General features: G+C 39.3%; 1 protein-coding gene across 9 annotated transcripts in view; it reads right to left on the reverse strand.

The window, feature by feature from the left end:
* Nucleotides 1-17,399, reverse strand: part of NRIP1 (nuclear receptor interacting protein 1) — a 139,353-nt gene that overhangs the window by 95,299 nt on the left and 26,655 nt on the right. For 5 of the 9 annotated variants that reach the window (XM_062622104.1, XM_062622100.1, XM_062622105.1 and 2 more), the window contains 2 exons: nt 12,016-12,137; nt 1,612-1,738 (listed from right to left, as the gene is read on the reverse strand). The gene's annotated coding sequence lies outside the window, so the exon portion shown is untranslated. The remainder of the gene's footprint in view (nt 1-1,611; nt 1,739-12,015; nt 12,138-17,399) is intronic. The other 4 variants (XM_062622102.1, XM_062622101.1, XM_062622103.1 and 1 more) reach the window with 1 other exon arrangement.

The following is a 17,399-nucleotide window of genomic DNA, read 5'->3' on the forward strand; positions in this document are numbered from 1 at the left end:
CTGTTAGTCAAGCAGGGAGCACTTCGGGGAACAAGAGCAGGAGCAGAGGATCAATCCCAGAGTGTGAGTGTGACATACGGAAAAGAAGAATAAGCTAAAAGAAACACTGTCAAGAAACAAATTCTGTGTTAACTCTTGAAGATCTTTCTATGTCCATTCATTTTCCAGTCAAGGTATCATTCAATATTTAAATCACTACCACTTTATGTGACAGTTTATTGAGGTGTTTTTGATAACTGAGATCCCAAAAGCTTCTACCACAGTCTGAACTCTGAATTTAAAACCAGTATTTCCGTAAGAAACCGCAGAGCTCCATCCTTATTTATGTCAAACCAGAGTGCAGATGCAGACAACAGACAAAACCATGCAGAACCTTCCACTTAAAGCAGAAGCAATACAAATCTGTGTTTTCATATGAAATCTTGTGTCAGACAGAAAGACCAAAGGAACAAGGTGCTTTCATAATACAGACTTAAACCTTTCGCCAATATTATGCCATAATTAATAGGTTGTCAACAAATTTGATGATTTTACTGAGTTTTTTCTTAGAAAAGCAGACTTTCAAACATTTTACGTAAGGTGGGCATGCTATAGGACTGAAGTGCAAAAACCTGAGGTTCTTGCCAGTGAAAGATTTAACCTGGATGGATGGAAAGAAAAAACATTACTGCTTGACCAACTCTTCTGAAGAAGTTTTTCAGTGCCCTTACATAGCAAATGTATGTATACATATAAAAATAACTTCATTTTAATTTGCCCTTTCATTCTAATTTTGTGTCATGTGCCACTACTTGAAGTTGTGCTAGTTTCGGTATTACTGACATATAAAGTAATGAGCTATCCAGATATCTCTTCTGCTTTTAATATTTACCTTGTATACAATTTTCTTTTATTTGAAATATGATTTTTAAGATTAAATCATACAACTAAAAGTCTTACTGCACAAACAGTTCTACTAACAGGTCTACTAAATATGATGCAAAATAATAGATGTTTTACTGAGCATTCTGAGTATCTGTGCATCTTATTGATGTAACCCAGTATGCATTAGGAAGAAAGAAAGAGTGGTGGAGAATTTGCTAGGAGAAGAAATCCATGAAACTTTAGCTTCAGACAAGCCCTCTTACTCTACTTCTTCAGTGTGAACAAGGCTTAATGCAAAAGACATGCAGGAAAAAATAAAATCTGAAGTGGAGAGCAAAACAAACAAACAAATCAGAAACAAATGAAAACCCAGCCCAAGGACAGCTGGAACAAGCCTATTTCAGATTATTCTAGTTTTTTTCTTCCAGTATTCTTACCAAAAGAAGTTCCTCAATACTTTCGTATGACATCTGAATTTGAATGAGAAGAGAGAAGCTAGATAGAAGGAGGCCTTACCTGAAAGGGTACAAAAATGGGAGCTGGAGGTTGTGTGAACTGAGAAGAAAACAATTCACAGGCACAGATTCTTAGTGGAAGAATATTAGTTTCAAGATAAAAATTCTTGCAAATAATATCTGCATGTGCACACCCTTTTCCTGACACTTTTTTTTTCTTTCAGAGGGGGCAGATGGCAGAGCACTGTTCTAAGGCCCTCAGCCCATCAAATAAACTCTGATTTTTACTTACCTGTTAGGTCTCTCTCAGTGCTAGGATCCCAGTAGGTCTGCAGCCAAGTAGTATCAGCACAGCCCTAGTGCAGGATCTGGTTCTTTGGTCAAGTAGGCATCAGGTGGGATGATTCTCAAGCTATCAGCTGAAAAAGAAAATAAGTAATTTTAAACAAAAGCAGATACACCCAGATGAAAAGGGAAAGGGAAAATGGAAAGGAAAAGGATTGACCTGCAAGTAATTTTTCAGTTTATTGTATTTCTAACTGAAGCCAAGTGACAGACTGTCATGAGAACAGGGGGAGGGGAAGGCAAGAAAGAGAGGTACAGATATTCACTTATCTACTTCAACAGAGCCAACAATCAGAATAGCTGCTACCTTGCAAACCTGGTCCAAGTTCCTCTTTTGCTTCATTTGGACTATGTGCCTGAACTTCAGCCTACTACCTTAACCCATGCAACCTTACTAACCTTAAGGCTGTAGGAACTATTCTCCTTCCTCCAATTGTACCTTCCCCTACAAATATATTGATGTATGGTCAATGCCAAGAGAAAGGAATTAAAGAAGCCCACTTCACACAGTAGGTAATATCTTTACAGGGGCATCTTTTTGGGTAAGGCAAGCCAAGGCTCAGACCTGTAGTTACTGCCCAGCAGAGTTGTATCATCTGAAGGACTTCTGTCAGTACAGTAAGCAATGTACATGCTTTACATCTGTTAATTTCATCATCCTCTCCTCACCCATTTATATGTTTTCAGCATCTTACAGTGCTGGGGAGAGAAGTGGCACTAGTCAGAGTTTCTTAGGTAACAAAGATTTGAAGCTCAAGTGTAATGCGTCTAGCAGAGATGCCCCAGCCTCAGGAGGAGCTTCAGCAGAGAGAGCAACAGAAATTGTTACTCACAGGTGCTGCTATGTCAGGGATTTGCATCAGTGCAGACCAAATTAAATAATTATGTATATGCACTGCCAGTGTCAGTGCTTAACTGCTAATCTCAATGACTTGATCTGTTCACTACAGTGACACGGAAACACCAAATAGAAAAAACTCCAGATGTTCCTGAGTTTCCAAAGTCCAGGACAGGAATGGAACATTGCAAGGTGCACGTCCTGTTATTTCTCCTTCCTCATGTCCTCCCAGGAAGGGCTCAGCCATTATAACACATTGTTTTGGATCTTTGGACTTTGGCTGGACCTTTTTTTCTTCCTTTTTTTTTTTTCTTCTGAGCACTAAGTAGGTCATGTGCCTATCTGAACCTGTATACATCACCGTCTGATGTATTCACTGAGGGGTCTTTGTTAGCTTCTCAAGTACACTCAAAAGTGGAAGGTAAGGCCTGTGGTAATAACCAAAGCATAGGACTGACCCATCAGAGGAAGGTTTCTGTTTGGTGGACTCAGGGATGTTTGCAGGAAAGAAAAAAATCATCATATATAAACACACAAATCTCTTGGTTCAGTACTCATATTTTTGGCTACTAGAGTCTTTTCTTGCATCCTGTTTTCGGTTGTGGCTCTCAATGATTAAATTTACGGAACCCAAAGAAAAAGAAGCTGTAACACAAAAGGACCTTTGATGTCTGAGAAAGTTTTCTGCATACCCATGTTTCTTTCAGTGAAATGAGATGCCAGCAGTCTACCCAGACCTGTGGCATACTGTGGGCACTGAGCATTGATGACTCGGTTTACCACCCACGGTTTACCATCCTTTCCTTGAGAAAGGATGTGGCAACAGATAGGAAACTTTTCTCTGTCTGTAATACAGCTACAGCATTGCCCAAAATATAAATTCCTCCAAGGGTGTTTATACCAGCCTTTGCTCTCAGCCATCGGTCAGGGTCTGTGCTTGGGTACAGCAGCCTTTGATATGACCACAGCTAATCAAAAAAGCTGCACAGGTGGGGTTTGCAACAAGAAAGTTGGGGTTAGCTTGGTAAAAAGGCTTTGAAGGAGGAAAAAAAGGAGGATTTGAAAGGATATCCAGGCGTACTAAGTTCTCTTCACCCTCACAGTGTGGAACCCCATTATTGTCACACAAAGGAAACACATGGACTAGTTTTGTTCATCTTTTTTTTTTTTCCTTAAAAGAAGAATAGTTCAGTTTCATCTCTTTTTATATCTAGAATTAGTTCTTTTACATAATTTTTCCTCATTTAAATAAATCGCAGGAGGAAGGAGAATGCAAACAGGCAGTATTTCCTGCAGGCATTATTTTACTAGTCAGTGCCTTCCTTCAGTGGGCTTTGGTTAGGTTGCTCTATTATTCAGCACGTTATTTCTGAACAATTCAGTGGCTCCTTCCAAAATGTTCCTTCTTTAATGAAAGGACACATCTGACACACCAGAACAGAGAACGGGAAGTTTTTGTTGTTTGTACTGGTAATCTTAAGCCAACTATTGCTTATCCCAACTGCGTCAGATAGCACAGCAGACAGCCGGCAAGCCTTCCGACACTGAACTCTGAACTTCGGCCAGACCTTGCCCTGGTCAGCTCTGTGACAGGAAAGCAGGCAGACTTTGAACCTGGGGCTCTGGGGCTGCTGCAGGGTTATGAGCAGAGAAACAGCTGCACTTTGCAACATGAACTTTGTACTTAGACACACGCACATTTAATCTCTATAACAGAGACTTTGTTTCATTACTAGTTAACATCTCCTCCTTGAGTAAAGGTCTTTGTTAATGGAGCTTTAAAGCATGGTGTGAGGGGATTTTTCCACCTTCCTCTACCAAAAAATTAAAACCCACCGCCTGATTTGATGGGATTATATTAACTATTTAAAAGCTTAAAAAAAGCCCAACAAAACCAAAGTTAGACTTAATGCACCTTCTGAATACTGCGGGTAGTTGTCATGTACTCTCTTCTGAGCAACTCAGTTGTAATAACCGGAGCTGATTTCAGAAATCAGGCAATATTCTGAAGCCTATCTTTGCAGAATTCACTTCTTGAGGTGGTACCACAATAACTCAGCTGGCGGCAAAATTCAACCTTATTCAACAAATCAAATAAATAAAATAGTAGGAAAGTGTCAGCCCACTCACAATAAAAAGCCATACTTTACAAAACTGTCATGGGATGTTTTGAAATTGTACAGCTTTTTGCTACTGCTTTTACTTTGGAGAAGTGTCAATGCTTGGCATCTGAGTATTTCACTATAAAATATGCACATAGCACAGCAAATTCGTAGAGGTGTTCAAGCCCTGGGTGTATTTGTGCACTATCTGTTTCTTAGACCTCACTAAAATAAGACTTTGGTCTGGAACAGAAGCCTGCCTAAACAAGGACCAAATGTAAACCTCAAGAGAAGTTTTTATTCTCCTCAGGAGAAGAGCTACATAAAATGCTTAAATCATTTCTGTACCAGAAGTTAAAGCTGAAGATGCACATATGCATTTACTGTAACACAGCCTAGTAACAGAAAGGTACTGCAAGATCCTGTTATTGTCCCATTGTGTCCTAGTTGTCATAATAGTATGGAGTGGCAAAGAAGATTAAGAAAGTACACGTTTCCTGAGCAATTCTTTTATACAACTAGGATAAAACAAATACTTGGAAGTATATTTTCTTCTTCAGATGCCGCAGGTGTTTGTCACAGTCTGTTTGGAAGAAATTATCCAGAGACAGAGGGATCACAGTGACACTTTTCCTATTTTCCATCACTACCATCTTTTCAACATGAATTTCTTTCCATGCCTCTGTGTTCAGCTTGTTTTCTCTTGCCTTTGTTTTTTCTTTCCATATGAGGTGGGGAGACACACATATACTCACCCCACCCACCTTTCTTTCCTTTTCATTAACAGAATGATACAAAAAAGGAAATTTTCACCTACTTTGGAAAAAATAAGAGGGAAAAGAATAAGTCGAGTCAAGCATTTTAAAACCTCTCCTTTATGTGAAGCTGGGCTGGCAGGACTCAGAAGCAATTAGGTGAGGATGGTCAGCTCCTGAGTTTACTTGTGAGAAGCCCTTGACTTTTCTTATTTGGATCTATTTGTTTAACCACTACCTTCACTGCTTTGAAAGCATCATCATTCATCTAATCCAAGAGTTTGATTTACATTGTTTACAGAGAACAAACTGACAGAAAATGACAGAATTACTTTTTTTGTGTTGCTCCCATTTTGGGTAACAGTACTACCCTCCTACAACTGCAAAAGCAGTTGGCACAACTACAAGAATGTTACACTGCATTGTTTTCTTTTCTTTATCCAGAAAATCATGCTTTCTCCCCCTTGTGGTGCCCCTCCACCATAAGGCATACATTCTGCATGCATTCTGCATGCCTGATCACCTCAACTCCGGACATGGCCCTCCCATCATACAGGTCTACCATGATGCACATAAGATTTCGCTGTTGCTAAGAATAGACACAATCATTTGGAATAGATCCTGCTTTATTTCTGGCTACAGATTCTGAATGCTGTTAGACAATAAAACCTTTAGGTTGGATCTCAGATAACACCTGCCTGCTCTTTCCATCAGTTCATCAAGGGTGTCAGACTGCTCCCTGTGACAGCAGGCATGAAGAGCTGTACCAATTGCTTAGCTAGGGACAGCCGCTGATGTGAACATGAATGAAGACAAGCAAACCATAATGTCTCTGTGAACAAAGCAGGCAAGCCTTTGGGAAACTATGATACCTTTAAAATGAATAAGTAAAAATGAATAAACTTGGGAAGAGTGCAGAGGAGCAATAAGAATGATTTAGGTCTGGAAAAAAAAAAGTCTTCTTCTAGTGAGCCATTGAACTAAATGTGTTTTGCTTCAAAGAGAAGATTATAATCTTTAAGCAACTAGACAAGAAGAAGATATTTCAGAAGACTGTAAATTAGTGGGAAGACACACAACAGAATCCAATATCTGCAAATTTAATCTGGAGATAAAAAGCACGTTTTAAGTATAATTAGCTACCAGGATTAACTCTCAAAAGATGCAGTAAATTCTCTATCACTAAAAAACTATTTTAATTATTGTATGCTGAGTTTACACTACAGCCCAGAAGTCTTAGTCAACACAGGCCTGAAAATCTTTATCAGGCTTCTATCACAAGCCACCCCCTCCCTCTGAAAATTGTTCTTGTTACTAATTCCAGACTAGATGCTTTCTTCCCAGGTAATCCAAGGTGGGAGAACCATGACAAATCGATAATTAGTGCATAAAACGTCAGGTCACGTAGGCATTATTCATATAATACTAGCATTCCTCAGTGAAGTGCTTCCCGGGGGGGAGGAAATAAATCCCTACTGTCTAATTCAGGTTAGAAAAGAAAAACAACAACGTAAAGCACCCAACCAAACAAAAAGGAGTATTGCTTTGTATATTACTTAAAAATATACAATGTTGTGTATAGTTGTATTTTAATGTGTGTTTATCGGATCCGTAATCCATCATAGAGAGAAAATGTTTCAGACTTGCACTGTCAAGCACTCTACCAGTTCACTCCCAGAACACTTCAGTATTGTTCTATATCCTAAAAAAAAAATAAAATATAGCTAGCAGAGAATTATTTCTCTTTTTGGTCCCCTAGGATTTACATGGATAGCTCCTATTAACACTTATCAGAGTTAAGGGCAGAAATCCCCCATGGACAGCCAGCCATTTTGTCTAGGGATATGTCCATAATTAATATGTTCTAAGAGTCTAATTTTGAAACAAAGTAATAAGGCTTAAGATGAGTTATATTAAGATCAACAAACCCCTGACTGCATATTTTCCTATATATATACTGTATCCAGTGTCAGACCGACATATAGTTTACAAGACAATTTCTGATAAAACAAGCTATATCTTAGCTCTATTTGGAAGCATGAAGTATGACTATACAAGAAGAAAAAAACTACAGTGGGGTTTGTTTTCTTTATTTCTTCCTCTTCTTTCTAGCATATTGTTATTATAAACTTTAATGCTCATCATTAACGCTTTTTCACATCGTAGCGCCCAGGCTCAGCAAAGCTAACATAAGCCTCACACTTCTGATGTTACAAACTAAAATTACCATGCAGCACCGTGGGGATATTTGTGATGTGAAAGAGCAGAATGGATACTTTGTGACAAGTACATGGAGGAGAAAAGAGGAAGCTAGATGGCTTGAACATAAGTTCAAGGTTTTGCAAGTAAGAGATGTTGTAATGGGACAAGGAATGCAAAATAATAGAATTATGCCAACAGAATTTGGTTTCAGTATTATTTAGGATTTCTGTCTCTGAGAGAGGCATTTTCAAGTCTGTGGCTGCTAATGCTCCAGCACAATTGATGTGCAAATCATACGTAATGTATTATAGAACACAGTATATTAACTCAGCTTCAAAGTGTTAATATGTCATGAAACTTAATTCAGATATCACAGATTATGCAAAGGAGGCAGAGGTGTGGAAACACTCTTGTTTTTCAAAGGTGTCAGCCAGACTTTGCTTTGTGTCACCCAGCCTAAGAGGACATAGCAGCAGCTTGCTCTAAACCTCTTTCACAGGGACCACAAACAGCCTTTACCAAAGCTTCTTTGGAAGCAGCAGAGGGAAGGCATCCACAGGAAGCTTTGCTTGTGGTATACAGTTTTCCAAATCCCTTTGGAGGAACTTCAGCTGAGGGAAAAGGAGGTCCACTATCTAAGCCTGAAGAAGAGGAGAAGTGTAATCTGCTAAGCCTAAAAGTGCAGTTTAGCTTCTGACGCCAACATATCCTTCTTGCATGACCTTGGGCCCTGATGCTTTTAAAAAGAGGTTTGAAGAGATAAGTCTAGTTGTCCTTATGTGTCTTCAACCATAGAAAAGGGAAAATAGAGTACAATTTTTTTTACTTATAGAGATAATTTAGGTAGGTAATATTAAACATTGAAATATTAAGATATTCTGGAGATAGATTAAATATTTAATACAGAGTGACCACTAGCATCCATGTTATTATGGGATATGTAACTTCAGATAAAACACTCAAGGCTTTGAAAGAATGCAATTAGAAAATAATGTTATGCAAAATACTTCATGATTTTATTAATAAATTCTTTAGGATTCCCATGATTTGAAGCAAGAATTTGAAATCTAAACCAAGGATGGTTAGATAAGTGCATTTTTCTTCATAAGTAAAAAATCCACTTACTTGTAATTAAAACACAACTCTGTCTCAGAAACCATACACACACAAACCCAGAAGAACCACACTAACTCTTGAAACTTTGAGGAATCTACTTTCAATTGATAACTGTGGGGGCTTAAGCCCTCATGATTATCTAGGCTATTTTTTTTCTTTTTATCGCTCGTGCTAAGCTGAGAGGAAAAAGGGATGCTTTCAATATTCAGGCTTAACTAGCACACTCACAAGAATAGACTCAATTTAGACTAGCTCGGCATTCTAGTGCATTTGGAGACAAAGAAAAATAAACTAGGACAACAGGTGAAGTCCCTGGAATTAAAAACAGCTAACAGAACTGATCACGTCCCTGTACACTAGCTGAGGGAGGACATGTCCCTCCTCAGTGGCCAGTTTGGGGAGGGTGGAAGAAATGAAACAAAGCAAAAAGATGCTGTTTGCAGGAGACAGCTTGCAGGCGGGAGTCATGTGCAGGAGAGAATCTCCCCACATTATAGAGAAATCTTGATATAACTTAAGAATGCAGAAAAGTTATGAGGAGTTGTATTCTTCATCTTTTCATAATCTGTCAAAACTATTCCTCCTATAAGATCAGCATCCAATGCTACCAGTCCCCCCAAAAGAACATTTCTTTGAATATACACTTAGTAAAACACCATTCATGGTGGCTGGCAAACAATCTGGGAGACTGTTGAGCCATCCAGTTACAAATATACACCACCAATGCAGAGTTAAACATCTTTTAAAATGATAAAACAACATAACACATCACCAGATCATACTTCACTGTCAGCTTTTCTCTCGGCTACTTCAGGGGACATTGAGCTCTAGCCTGCACTCACCAGCTTATTCTGTCCCATTCCTTGGTGGCAGGAGCTCCAGGTTCTCCTCATCTTCCCTTGGCCAAGTTAGAACATCCTGATCTCTCTAACGTTCTCCTCACAAGGGCTTGCTTCCTACTTTCTCCTCTAATGGTAATCTCATTCTGGAGTTTCCACCAGATATGGCTGTGAAGGCTTAGTTTTTCCCATGTCCTGCTTTATGCAATTAAACTTAGGATATAATAGAAGACTTAGGATATATAATTAAATCTTAGGTTGTAATAAAAGGGACGCTCTTTTGTTTAAACTCTCTGCCTTACTGTGGCTGCTTCAAATTTGTATTTCTATCATTCTCTAATTAGTATCTCTCTTCTGTCTTTAGGCTGGCTTTTCCTGTTTCTAAGGCTGTGGTAAAAACATCATAAATATTTTAACCTAGAAAAACTGATCACACCAACCCTTTACAAAAGCTACAATGATCAGTTTGCTCTCAGTATTAAATAGAGAATGAAGATGACAATAATATTAACAGAAAATGGGCATGAGAAAGGGGTTACCTGAATGATTTAAACTCTTCTTAGGGCAACTTCTGGGGGCTTCCTCACAATAAATAAAAATCTCTCTCTGAGGCTAATTAGTTCAGGTGTGGCAGCAGTCTGATGAGTCTTGAAGGTGGCTCACCTGGAGTCAGGTATTCACCCACTACCAAACAATATGCACATATTTTTCCCATCTCTCATGCTCTTAACCTTGTTTCAGCAAACACCTTAGCATGCAGGAAAAGCGAAAGCACAGGAGCCGAGACAGCAGCCTCACCAGGACCAAGAGCAAGCCATTAAAATAATAGAAAAGGCAGAAGAATGTGGTAATGAGAAACACATAGGAGTAATTTCCTTCCAATTCCTCTAGCCCATCCATTTTCTCACATCCCTCTGTGACAGCTTTTCAGGTTGTATGGTTTCCTTTCTTTCTGGTTTACCCTGTCAAGTACTTGGATTACAGGTGCTTGTCGATGTGTTGCTGTGTGCTTGCACACCAAGCACAAACCTAGAGAGAGCCTAAGTCTGTTTCCCCAGCATCAGAAACAGTGAAAGGAAGCGAAGTCCCCAAACAAGTCAGCCATCAGCTTTACAGCAGAACACTGCAAAACACCAGTTCTTTCTTCACCTTTTTTTTCAGTCCAAACCCGCTATCATACTCAGTATACTCTTCAGAGAACTAAAAGAATTACTGCCAAACACACCTAAACTCCCTTCTCTCATCTAGAAAGCACACATTTTCAAATTCTGTCCACTCATGCAACAAAAAAAAGCGTGTGAAGCTAACATGCTGAAATGGGCTTTCAATTCAAAATAACCCACACATAGAATATATACCTTCAACTTTGTGATAAGCCAGTCAACTGTGCATTAAGCTCTGCTCAGCAAAATCAGTTCCAGCAGAGCTCTGATGGGCATTCAAAATAGATTGCACAACAAATCAAAAATCACCATCGACTTCTTCATTGTGATATGACTCTCGGTTCTTTGAGGCTGGTCCTTGCAGTAATAAATCTATTATGCATCTTTGATGCTACACACCAGCCTCTGCCAGCAAATCCACTTCGAGGATATACCTAATGTTCCAAGGTTTGAGAAGCTTTAGTCTGTATTAATTAATTGAGAAGGAAGAAGAATAAAAAAAAAAAAAATAAAAAGATATCTATGTGCCTAAGGGCAATATTCAGTCTGATCCTACTGACAGCTTTCCTTGCGGCTTTGAAATCCATTACCTTCTGCAAGAATAGGAGCCTTACGGCAGCCTTCAAAAAACAGCTTTTACCTTCCACACAGGAATTGCAGTTCTTCAGTGGCAGATCAAGGTCTCCATGCTGTACAGAACAGCAATTACCCTGTGAATGTAACAAATACACCAGCAAGCTTGCATGAAAAAGAGTATATGTAAAGACAGAAAGCTCTGATAACAGCTGGTCAGAACTCATCCCAGAAACTCTTCTCTGAGCAACAGTTCCTGGGAGAGGGGAGAATTAAAACAAATCTGGCTGCGCATCTTGCAGTTGCTGAAGTTTGAAATACCAAACACAGTAATTTACTCATAAGGGCTGAGTTGTTCACTTTGTTTGTACAATGGTTGGATTCAGGAGAAATGGAAAATTCCTGCTAAGAATTCCTTCTTCTGGGTCAACTGGACCTAAAAGGATTTAAGAAAAATTGGATGCCTGCTCTAAGGAAAGCCATTAGTGTTAACGTGCTATCAAAATGTAGACTTCTGAGATCTTCAATGCCGTTTACAGATGCTAGACCAGAACATTAGGCACAGACTTCTTTGTAAACATTCTGCTACAAAAAGAATCACCCCTTTAACTGGGTACAGAATCTAAACACCACACAATCAAAAAAACCAGGCCAAAATCATGCCAAATCTTTCCCAGAACATTTAATTTTTCAGAGGAGGAGACGATTTAGATCAGTTCAAACCTCAGCATGCCTTCCATTCATTTAATATGAACACACGTACATGTCAGATTCTCTTTCCGCCTGAGGTGCAGTACCAGTTGTGGGGTTCACACCTCACAGTATGTGTCTGTGTAGTGAGGATAGGTGGATTGCTCAGACAGCCTTCTCCCTCTGCCCATCACCCTTTCCAAAACAAAAAAAAAAATGGCTATAAGGTCAGTTCTGAAAGTTGGCTGTTAATTACACAGACTAATTATTAGTCTTTCACCTTAATAGTTAGCAGTTCAAAACTATTTTATTAATCAACCTTGTTACAGATAGGGACCATTGTAAACTTTGGATATTTTATTTTTGTAAATGCTTTTAGAGCATTTTTTCTTACTAAATCATTGCTGAGGTTTCCAGAGCTGTTGTTATAGAGATTGTAATAGCTTGACACTGCCCATCCCTCTTTTAATTCCAATTCACTATCTAGGTAAATCACTATCTAAAATTGTCAGTATACTCTCCAGATATCACTATCTAGAATAATCAGGCTCCTAATGTTCAGCAGATACAGTAATAACATACCTAATCTTAAACTTTCATGATAGGATCCCTTTAGGACAGAATAAAAATAAGATTGATGTATTAATATGATAATAAAAAGTTAAAATGAATGAAATACAGCAAAAGTGGAAAGTATGAACCAAAGGAAGAACTATCACACAAGCTGTAATGTGAATTATTGGTTTTGAGTCTATACAATGCCAGTCATATATGTTCTGTAGCCTCTTATGACCCTGCAGAGCATGTATAAAACCTTACTAGATCAAAATTATTCTAATTCCCCACTCAATTTCCACACATGGAAGTGTCTACAGAAGGTGCAAGGCAGGGGAGAGAGTGGTCAGTCAGTCGTGTTTTAATTTATAGCTATTTTTGCCTAAGCCCTGAATGGCCTGCCAATTATGAATAGTACCAGCTGGGCTGTCAGGAGACACTGCTAAGAAGGACACACAGAAGAAAATAATAATAATATAAAAATGAAGAGCAGGAGAAATGTTTGGAGTAGGTGAGACCTGATGGGGATCCCAGCTCTGGTGTTAAAATGCCTTGCTACAATCGTATCTTCCCCCCACCCCCAAATAAAAAGAGGATGATAACTGTCATCGTTTTCTGGATATAGGTTTAGACTTTGACTTTTAGGGGTATAATCCAGGTACTTAGTAAGTATAAAAATTGGGACTTTTCTGTACTTAAATAAGCAGCAAAAGGAAGAACTGCATGTGATGATGAGGCAAGAGTCTTTTGAACGGTTGTTGTCTTATTTTCAAATAGCAAATCACTAGCTTCTTTTAAACAGAATGATTTTTACATGAGTTTTATACAAAACATCAAAAAAAAAGATTTTTAGTAACATGGCAGCCCTACTGTTTTTAAGAAGCAAATTTCACAGCCCACATCTCAGGGACAATATAGAACATAATATTTTTAAACAAAACCTGATGAATACCCATCAACAAGTCATGTCTTGAGCAGCTATTGAGAGTACAAATAATAAACACTGGTATTAAAAGACAAAGATTTTGTTCAATTGCTGTTACAATGTCAGTGCTGGATCTACACTGGTATATATATATAAATATTGCATTTGGCAAAACAGTAGTTTTGGAAACTGATCTGCTTTTCATGACTACTCTTATGCGTGAAAAAATTAAGACATTTACCCCATACTTTATTGTAATCTGCTTATTTGTAGATGCAGATCAGTTTAAAAAGAAGCATATTTATACTCACGCATTTCACTTTATATCAGCATCATAATGATAAATTCTGCAGTAGCCTCTCCTCCTCTCATTTTCATAGCCTTGTAGGAGAGGCAAGGCAGACAAGCCAGTATGAAAAGCCAGCAGACCATAACTCCTCTACTACAGACAAGTGACAATTAATCACATTCACCAGCTAGGCAGGTAGCTCTTGTCCTTTAACACTGGAGGAAACATAAAGCTCCTCTCTCTGAGCACTGATTGTCCAAGTGATATTGGAGCTTTCAGAAGCAGTTACTGTGCCACTGAGATACTTTAAAATGAGGCAAACCAAGACCTAAATATGCCAGTCTTCTGCTGTTTTATTAATCCTTATTTTTTGAGGAGCACTGAAAGCACAAACAACTGCTGGAGTGAAATATTTATCACCATTTTCCCCTGCAAGACCGTAATTTGATTCTCCTGTGCAGGGGTTTGAGGTCCCTAGGGCTCATTAAGACTCTGACCACAGCACCCCTGCTCAAAGGGGAGCCAGCCCCACTCATGGCTGTGGAAGTACAGCCATTGTAGACTGAGAGACATACACCTCCCTTGGAACAAGAAGGACGGGAACAAGCCATAACACCATCAAATGTATCTACTGTGGGGCTAAGGAGAAAAGGATTATTGCTTTTTTCAGTTTTGCTCTCAAGCAACTAACCTTTCTGGTTTAGCTTTCTCCATATATGCGTAACTCATTGATTCATTCTGAAAATTACATAATGCTTTTGAAGTGCAAAGAGAGACTAAAAAGCGTATCCGAAATCTGTGACACCATAGCTCATCTGTTTCCTATGGTTCCCTAGCACAGGTTTTATTTCCAAGTGAGTCAGTCACGTTTCAGTGACTGTAACAGAGTTATTTTTGTAAGCCTTCCAAAAACCCGTCAGCTAGGACGCAATGATGTACTGACCCTTTGGAGGGGGAAAGAGTTGCAGATATAATTTCATGAGACCACACTGAAATGTTAAGATTATCTGTGGAATCTCTCCTTTGGTCGCTCAGCAGAACTCAAGCACTTAGAAACCCACCTTTTTGAAAAAAAGATATGGGTCTTATTTTAGCTGGCAAAGATTATTTAACCTAGGACTGCTAAATAAAAAAAACCTCCACATTGCAACTTGATTCCCCAAGTTGAGGGAGCTCCTCATTGGCTTTGCTAACTGAACAGAAATCCCACTGAAAGAAGAAAACTGCAATGAGGACACATGAAATGAGAAGTCCTGTTTCTTACAGAAGTACACTCATCTCGCTTTCACACAAGCTCAAGCCTCCTGTCAACCCAAAAGCTGTTGAAATGAATGTTTGAAGCATGTAGGCTGAAAGTGTAGGCAGAAATGGGTGATGATCAGGGCATGTCAATAATGTCACACAGCTGGAGCACTGCCCAGTCCATGGTGAACAGCTGTTCTCCAAATGACTAATCACACAGGAAAAGGTAGAACATAAAATTCTCCATTTTTCAGAGAAGTTACTGCTTCTCTGATACCACCTCTTTTAATTATTTTCTCCCTTTCCGTCCAGTTTCATATTGGAACAGTCTAGCCGCAATGTGTACAGCAACAATGTGTCTCTGACATGTAAGTGTGAACTTTAAGAGTGCCAATGTTTTGAATTCAACAAATCATCTGGCAGCCGGGCTCCTCTCCAGATGTGGAAGGATTCAGTGATCAGTGAATTAACTTATGAAATTCTTTAAAAACAAAACCAATTTATCAGAGTAACGAAAGGCAATTTATTAGAGTGAAATATTCTTCCTACTACAGTTCACTTACAGACAGAATATAAAGTTGTTGCTGGGTTCTAAAAAATCTAGCTCAGACTCCAACACACTGTCTATTGAAACCATCACTTCAGTAAAGGACTCACAAAAGCCTAGAGCCAAAGAGGCCCCGAGGTGGTACATTAGAAACCAAGCTATGAGGTACATCAGTTTGGATGTACCTCACCCATGCAATCTGGGAGGTAATACTGGGAGGAAATAAAAAAAAGAAAAAAACTCAGAATAAAATGTAGGGAATTCTCTTTATTTTGCTCAAAAAAAACCCTGAGTTAGTCCATCTAAATGCAATATCATTTCGCAAATGCTTAAAGATAATAGCAGGCAGGATAACAACCATAAAGCAAAACAGAATATAGCTTTCATCATCTCAGAAGTGTTTGAAAACTCAGCCCATGCCAGGACAAAATGGCTGGTATTTGCCTCTAACCATTCCAGCCATCCTATTTTTGAGGATCACAGTGATAAACAATTCCCTGAAGAATACTGTAATTCTACAGCACTGATGAGCCCAGTATCAATGCCTGTGTTAAGGGCAAGTTCAAAGACTATTCAGTATCTGCTTGATAAGCTTCTCAGAGAGGTCATTAACTAGGACAGTTACTTATCCTCTTCATGAAAATGTTCTATATTTTTGTTTCCTCATCAAGATCTGTTTTAGGGAACCTTCCCTGGCTGGCTAGGTACATCTAAAGGGAAGGGTACCCATATAGCAGTAAGCCAGCGCATGCATATTTTAGCTTGTATGGCTAAAGCATGTTTGTGGTTAAGGACTGTTAGCACACATGAGACCAAGAAGTGCTTTTAACTGGCTGAAGCATTAAGCTCTTACAGGACTGAAGAGAAGACAGGAATGCAGTGGCAAACATTTTCAAGACTTAGGTCTAGTGAGAGAGTTATCCCAGGTGCAAGGTGTCCCTGCCCATGGCAGGGGGTTGGAACTGGAGGCCCTTTTCTACCCAAACCATTCTATGATTCTATGAAATGCTTTTAGTAGCTCCTGGTGACACTCATCTCCAGTACTTGAGTATTAGGAGTAAACAAAACTAACTAGATGAGTTACCCGAGATCACAAGCATTGGACAGACTATTCATACTGGCAAGACTCAGAGAGTATCTGGACGTCTCTGAAGGGTGAGTTTGCCCTGTGAAGCAGAGGTAGGTGCATGATCCAGAGGAGCCACAAGTCAGAACCACCAGGAGAAACAGCTACCTAAGTGATGCTCAAAACATGAAAGACAAAAATTAAACCCTGAACATTTTCAGAGCCAGTTTTCCAGTTTACAGCAGGAATAATTCAAGCAGGAGGAAAATGCAGCTGACAAAATCAGCAGGTTATCATTAAAGAGATATGAAGAAAACAAAGGAGAAACCCCAGTCCCTCCAGCCACAGCTGGCAGACAGCTCCCTCCCACCAGCAGCGGGGAAGTGAGGGGGGCCATGGCAGCAGGAGAAGGGCTGACCACTGTGGGGCCTCCCCAGCACATCCACACACCTCCTGACGGTGCCTGTGTCTGACTGGTAGAGATTTAAGCCTTAGGAGTCCTGTCAGGATACACACAGAGCTCTCATCCAGGAGCAAAGATATAGTATAAATCTTTTTATTTTCTCTTTGCTCTTCAACAGCTGCAGGCTTTTTTCCCAATTCTAATTTCCAAGTAACCATACAGAGCAAATATAGTAGGTATCACATAAAAATGCTATTTTTCATCTCATAAATCCCACATGGGTAACGTCATCAAGTGGCTTAGGTTTTGACATGGCAAGCTTTACCCTCCCAGCACTCATGTATAGATATGTAGGTACCCACTTGCAGCAGAGGGGATATGTGTTTTCCTGGGCTGGCTGTGAGCATTGCCCTGCAAATGGTAGCAGTTA

The sequence above is a fragment of the Pezoporus occidentalis genome, unplaced genomic scaffold (assembly GCF_034315485.1).
Source record: "Pezoporus occidentalis ecotype Australia unplaced genomic scaffold, CSIRO_AGI_Poc_V1 ctg24, whole genome shotgun sequence".
Taxonomy (NCBI): domain Eukaryota; kingdom Metazoa; phylum Chordata; class Aves; order Psittaciformes; family Psittacidae; genus Pezoporus; species Pezoporus occidentalis.